We start from the raw sequence: 6,514 nt of genomic DNA, 5'->3' as shown, positions 1-6,514 counted from the left end.
GGAAGTTTCTTCTACACTGAGTCCATGAAGACAAGTAGAGGATGGTCAAACCAGGTGGGATGAAGAAAAGAGTGATTCACACCAAAGTTAAAACCCAGAGGAGAAAAGGAGATGGGAAACTCAAAGGAACTGAAAGATTTGTGATGACCAGTTAGTTATTTTTATTAATATGCTGCATAACAAGCCACCTCAAAATTCAGTGACTTTCTACCATAAGCATGTATTCTCATACTCATTAGTCTATATGCTGACTATAATTTGGGTGACTTACAATGAGCTCAGAAGGGTACCTCAGTTTCAGGCTGTGGTTAAACTAGGCATAGGTATAAGATGTGGATTAAATTTACATATTCTTCAATGTATTTAGTCTAAAGATTATGCTAAAGGAGAAGCAGCTACCCAGGCATGTTCTTTTCATGACAGACCACTGGTACAAAAATCTACTCAAGCACATTGAGACATACTCATCTCTTCTCATGTTATAAGCACTGACATTCCATTGTCCAAAGCAACTTACATGGCCAAGCTCAAAGCACTGGGATAGAAGAATACACTCTGTCCTCATTGGAGGGGCATATGTGAATATTTATTGAACATAAACCTAAATTATCACATGTGGTATATCTGGATTACATAGACTATAAAGAACAAGAGAGGTAGGCAAGGCATTTGAGTCACTTACGAAGTTTGGACTTCATGTATGGTTTTTAATTGGGAGAGATGATCATATTTGTATTTTAATATGATCCCATTGGTTATGGTTAGAATAAAAGTCTAGAACAAAACAAGACTGATGCTGAGGTAAATGTAAAGAAGATATTGGGGGGACATAATCACTTGTAAAATCTTTTCCAATAAATAAAGAAAATATCCAAGAGATATCCCAGTCTATGTTATTATTTTTTAGTTTTTCAGTTTAACAGATTAAAACCAAACCCAGGGTTATTGGAGGGTTCAGAGGCCAAATATATTGATTTAAAATTGGAGATAGGAAATGCATCCAATTATCCCGGGAACTCTAATTTTAACTATTTTGTTGTTGTCGTTGTTGTTTCATAGGCATTATTTTGCTTTAAAAAATACTTGCTTTATTATTTTAAGTGTTGATCCCTCACAACTATGTCTTATAGGATATTACTTCTCAATGTATGGTCTCCAGAAAAGAAGTTTCAGTATTACTTGGAAACTTTCCAAAGATGCAGAATATTAGACCCTAAGGCAGGCCTATGGAATCAGAAATGGCTAGCATTTTAATAAGATCTTCAGGTGATTTCCATGCTCACTACAGTCTGAAAAGCACTGTTACAGGATATTTTAAAAGAAAATACAAATTAGAAAAAAAAAAGGTAGCTTTAATTATTCAGTAAATGCCTCACATTTAAAAGATGCTATGTCTATGGCCATGCCACCCTGAACGTGCCTGAACTTGTCTGATCTTGGAAGCTAAGCAAGGTCGGGCCTGGTTAGTACTTGGATGGGAGATCACCCAGGAATACCACCAGGTGCTATAGGCATTAAAAAAGAAAAAAAGGTGCTATGATCTGCAAACAAGTGCACACACAGGGAACTGGAAATTAGCAGTCTTACAGTCATATAGAAGCCATACCTAAAGGATGCATTATATGTTATATGATAAGGTGATTAAGATAAAGTGTTAAATCATTAGCAGCAACCAGTTTTACCTTGGGGCAAATGAAAAAAAGTTAGTTGAAAATGATATATTCGGACTAGACTTTGAAGTATTTCTGTGATTCCAAGAGACAGTTCTGAAGTGAGAAGACATTCCAGAAGGTAGTTCAATGTAGAGAGCTGGGCAAAAACCGGCATATTCAAAAAAACAGCTCACGGAAAAGTCAAAGTGGACCAACCAAATAAACCAAAAGGTGGAGTATTCTTTAAAACTATATTAAACTTGGGGGTAAGGCAAACTGAAGTTAAAGTTAAAGGTATGAAGAGAATGTAGAAAATGGTTCGAGGTAGGAAAAACAATGGTATTCTTGAGAGAGGAATGGTCAGGACAATAGGCTCTGGAGTCAGGGGAACAGGAAAAAACTTCTATCCTCCTGCTCCTTACTAGCAGTGTGACCTTTGGCAAGTCATTAAATTGTTTCTAAATCTTATTTCTTTAGTGGTAAATGGGGGTGATTACACATATCTTGTAGGAGTTTCTTACAGCAATGGCTCCCAAAGAATCTTACCTTCTTCTTTCCATATCTTTATATTGACCCATATCAATTCTGCTACTTAGTTATGTGACTTGCAAATGTGATACAAGCAGAAGCTTGTTACGCTTTTGGCACTGGGGACTTATTTTTTTGCAATGCTGTCCTGAGACTTCAATGACATGAAGTTCACCAGAAAGAAGCCCAGGTAAAAAGCCAGGTGGAGGAAGAGGCCCAGCCATTCCATTCTCGCAAGCTAAGTGCCACCGTTGGCTAACTTGCCAGCTGAATGTAATTGAACGAGCAAGCCTAGGTGGAAGTAGCAGAAATTATGGGAACGAATGAACCCTTACTGTTTTTGTTTTGTTTTGTTTAATCTTCCTCCAATGACAATCGAATTCAGGAATACTTTTTATTATCCATCTTTTATTTACAAGATTATATTTACTGAACAACTATCAGGTCCCAGACATAATACTTGATGCTATGAATATCCACATTAATTAAAAAGATAGGATAAAATAAGATTAAACAAAATATCCCTAAACCTAAGGTGCTTAAACTCTTACATTCTAATAATAATAAAAAAAAACATTCAAATAATTAGAAATAAAAATTCAGTTTGAATAAATACCTAGCAGTGTAACAGCTGACTTTCATGGTAGATATGTTTACTTTTTAAGAAACTTCCAAACAATTTTATAATAGGCATGTTGTGATATCTCATTTCAATTTTAATTTCCCCAAATGACTAATGAATATCTTTCACGTGCTTATTTGTCCTCCTTATATCTTCTTTTGTGAAGTGATTGTTTAAATCCTTTAATTAGGTTCTTTCTTTTCCTATTATTGAGTTTTGAAAGGTCCTTCATATAGTCTACACAAGCCCTTTTTCAGATTCTTTGCATTTACTTTCTCTTCATCTATGACTTGTTTTTTTCTTTCTCCTAACCTATACATGAATGTTTACAGCAGCTACATTTGTAACAGCCCCAAACTAGAAACAATACAAATGTCCATTAACAGATAAATTAGCAAACAAACTGTAGCATATTTATACTCTAGAATACTACCCAACAACAAGAACAGACTATTTTCTTTTTATTATTGTGATAAGGGAACCTTCGTGGTTTTAAACCACTGCATTAGAGTGTTTTGTTACGTTGCCTTAGATAACTAGAACATGTCTCATAGGTTGTTATGTACATTATCTCATTTTATCTTATGAAATATGTACTTATTCATAGGGAAAACTAAATAAATATTAGATATTATTTTTAACTTTGAGCATTTCGTTTTTAAAAAGACAGAAGCATAATATATACACTCTCTATGCTAGTCTACAATTTGCCTTTTCTTTTCTCTTCTTTTTTAATTTGACAATACATCTCTTGGGGATTTTTCCTTGTCAGCACACAAAGCCCTACCTCTTTCTGTATAATTATCTAGTATTCTACCGAATGAATGTTTCATAATTTATATAGCCATTCCCCTGCCTATAGGCTTTAGGTTGCTTCTCATTTTTTTAAACTATTACAGAACGTTTTATAATGAATACATTTATACGTATATTTTAGTGCACATTTGTGAGGGTAATTGTGGTATAAATTCCTAGAAGTAAAATCCTGGTTTAAAGTGCATGTACATTTTATTTTGTGGTATATTTTTATCTACCACATTGACATTCAATGAGGTTGCAGCAATTTATACTTTTATTAAGAGAATATGAGATTGCTGGTTTCCTTTAACTATTCTTAATAATATCATAAATTACTATTTTGACAGTTTCTAATCTGATAAGTGAAAAATGATGTCTCATTTTTGTTTCTATGTATCTTTACTTAATAGGAATGGTGCTGCACAATGTTTTACATGTCTATAAACTACTTACGGTTCTGTTGTTTTCTGATCAGATATGTTGTACATTATTTTATTGTGATTCTGGTATTTTACTATTGATTTGAAAGAATACTTTATATAAGAAAATTTTCATTTTTTCTTATGTGCTAAGAATATTTTTCCAGTTTCATTATTTCTCTTTTGACCTTTATTTACAATATAATATGGCCATACAGAAAATTTACCATATATAAAATTTCTATTTTATATAGTCAAATATTTCAGTCTTCCATGTTTCCTTTGGATAGTTTTATAGTTTACCTTTACTTTAAAAAGTATTTAGTTAAATACTTAAATCTATCCCCTGTCTGGATATTTTTGATGCAACAATTTTGATGGAGTCCATCAACATTATGTTTTCAAATATCTAATGATTTGTCTCAATTCCATGGATTGGGATTTTTACATGATGGGAAAAGTAAATCAATTTATATTGATTTAAAATCTTGCTTTTTATGAAATACTGAATTCAAACCCATATTTGAATTCTTTTCTTTTCCATTAATGCTTTTTCTATTCATGTCTCTGTACCAAATTGATTTAATTCTTGTAGCATCATAAAATCTGATAGACTTAGGTCCCTTACTCATCTTCTTCTCAGAATTGTGTTTACAGTTTCACATGTTTATATTTTCATATGTTAAGACTACTCTACTGAAAATGGTGTATTTTTTATTGAAATTATAGCTCATCATTTTAGGAGGAATTGAATGGCATCACAAAATAGCAAGCCTTCATCACCAGGACCTGTAAGTCTTCTTAATATTCTCCAGTGGTGGCCAATATTAATCTTTTAAAGAAAGGTTTGCTTTTTTGAAAATGAGAAATGTCTTATAGAGTCAAGCAAGGTTAATAGTGAGAATGATGTTTGGTAACTTTTCAGATCAGAATCAGATTGAAGCTGAATAAGGCTGCTCTTCTTGAATTTCTTTAAAACTGGTTCAGAGAATTTTTGCAAAAGAAGCATCACAAATATATTTGGCAACTCCCTTACAATGGAGTAGACTTATAGCCTCTCAGTTGACTACACTGAAGGAACAACATTCAGCTGCACAGGTACTATTTTGTATATTCACTTAATCATTGTTAAAATAACAAAAAATTCAACTTAAAAATGCTCACTATGGTAAGTAAAAACTGAACACATTTCACATTCACCATGATTACAGCTATTTAAAAATTAGCATGCTTATACAAAAATGCAAAAAGAAACTTCCAATAACATGGAGGAATTAGCAGAGATTTATTTTTCCTCCTGAAAATTTCTATTAACACTGTTATAAAAGTGTTTACATAATAAAACAAATTAAGAGCTTAATTACTTTGTAGTCACATCTCCTGAAGAAGGATCCAATGAAGAATGTGGAGTGGAGTGGAGATGTGATAAGGATGTTATTCTGGCCCGTGTGTGTGTGTGTGTGTGTGTGTGTGTGTGTGTGTGTGTGGTGAGGGGGAAGAGGGGTGGGCATCATAACATAATAGCATACAAACAGTAACTGGAGTCTAAAGTTCTGCCTTTAGAATTCTAACACTGCTGATTTTGTTGGGGCTGATCTGACTCTCAAGATTTTTTACATGGAAAATGAAATCATTAGAATCACTTCAAAGGGCTTTAGTGTCTTGTTCCTCAAAGTGGGGTCCATGGACCAGCAGTATTAGCATCACCTGGAGCTTATTAGAAATATAAAATTTCAGGCTCCAAGCCAATCCTCCAAAATCAGAGTATCTGAAGGCAGAGCCTAGCAATCTGTGTTTTTCCAGCCTCTCCAGGTGACTTTCAAGCGTGCTAAAGTTTGATTAGCATGGCTTTAGAGAATTAAATGAATCAAATATAATTACAAGCACTGCTTTCCACAAATCCATTATTATTAAGCCAATCACGTACAATGAAAGGGTAGCTGTGCAGAGGAGAGGCCTAGGCATAGTCAGTGTTCTCCTAATTCTGAAAATTGTTCTCTATTTTTTAACTTAGCATTATCTAGACTTGGACAAGAACACTAAACATTCAGTAGATGAGCATCTGTCTTTTGAATTTCAGAAATGTTTATTTAGTTCTACCTGTGTCTCAGGCCTTGTTTTATATGCTGAGGGTTTAGCAGTAAAAAGCTACGTGGTTCCTGCCTTCAGGGAGCTTCTAAGCTACAGTAAAAGATAGTCAATAAACCAATCACAGCAGGTGTAGAGAAGGTTGTGAAACAGGAGTCACTAGTTACTGTGAAAGCATCTAAATTGGGATGCTTCCCATGAGTTAGAGGATGAACTTCAGGGGGTCATAAAAACCTCCTGAACTTGTTTATATTTAGGAGACATATATATTTATATTTTCATTGTTCTGGAGAGAGAGTTTTCAAAAAATTTCTTGAATCCAAATGTTAAAGACCCCTGCTGAGCTCAGTGATACAGGCCAGTTTATTGTCCCAATGTTTGTTTCCATTATTTTCACTTATAAAATT

The 6,514-nt window shown here is 33.7% G+C and overlaps 1 pseudogene; it reads left to right on the top strand.

Moving 5' to 3' along the window:
• The first annotated feature begins 1,392 nt into the window (after positions 1 to 1,392).
• On the top strand, positions 1,393 to 1,514 carry LOC118610555 (annotated as a pseudogene).
• The last annotated feature ends 5,000 nt before the right edge of the window (positions 1,515 to 6,514 follow it).

The sequence above is a fragment of the Rousettus aegyptiacus genome, unplaced genomic scaffold (assembly GCF_014176215.1).
Source record: "Rousettus aegyptiacus isolate mRouAeg1 unplaced genomic scaffold, mRouAeg1.p scaffold_m13_p_12, whole genome shotgun sequence".
Classification (NCBI taxonomy): domain Eukaryota; kingdom Metazoa; phylum Chordata; class Mammalia; order Chiroptera; family Pteropodidae; genus Rousettus; species Rousettus aegyptiacus.
This window is presented reverse-complemented; position numbering and strand designations above follow the sequence as displayed.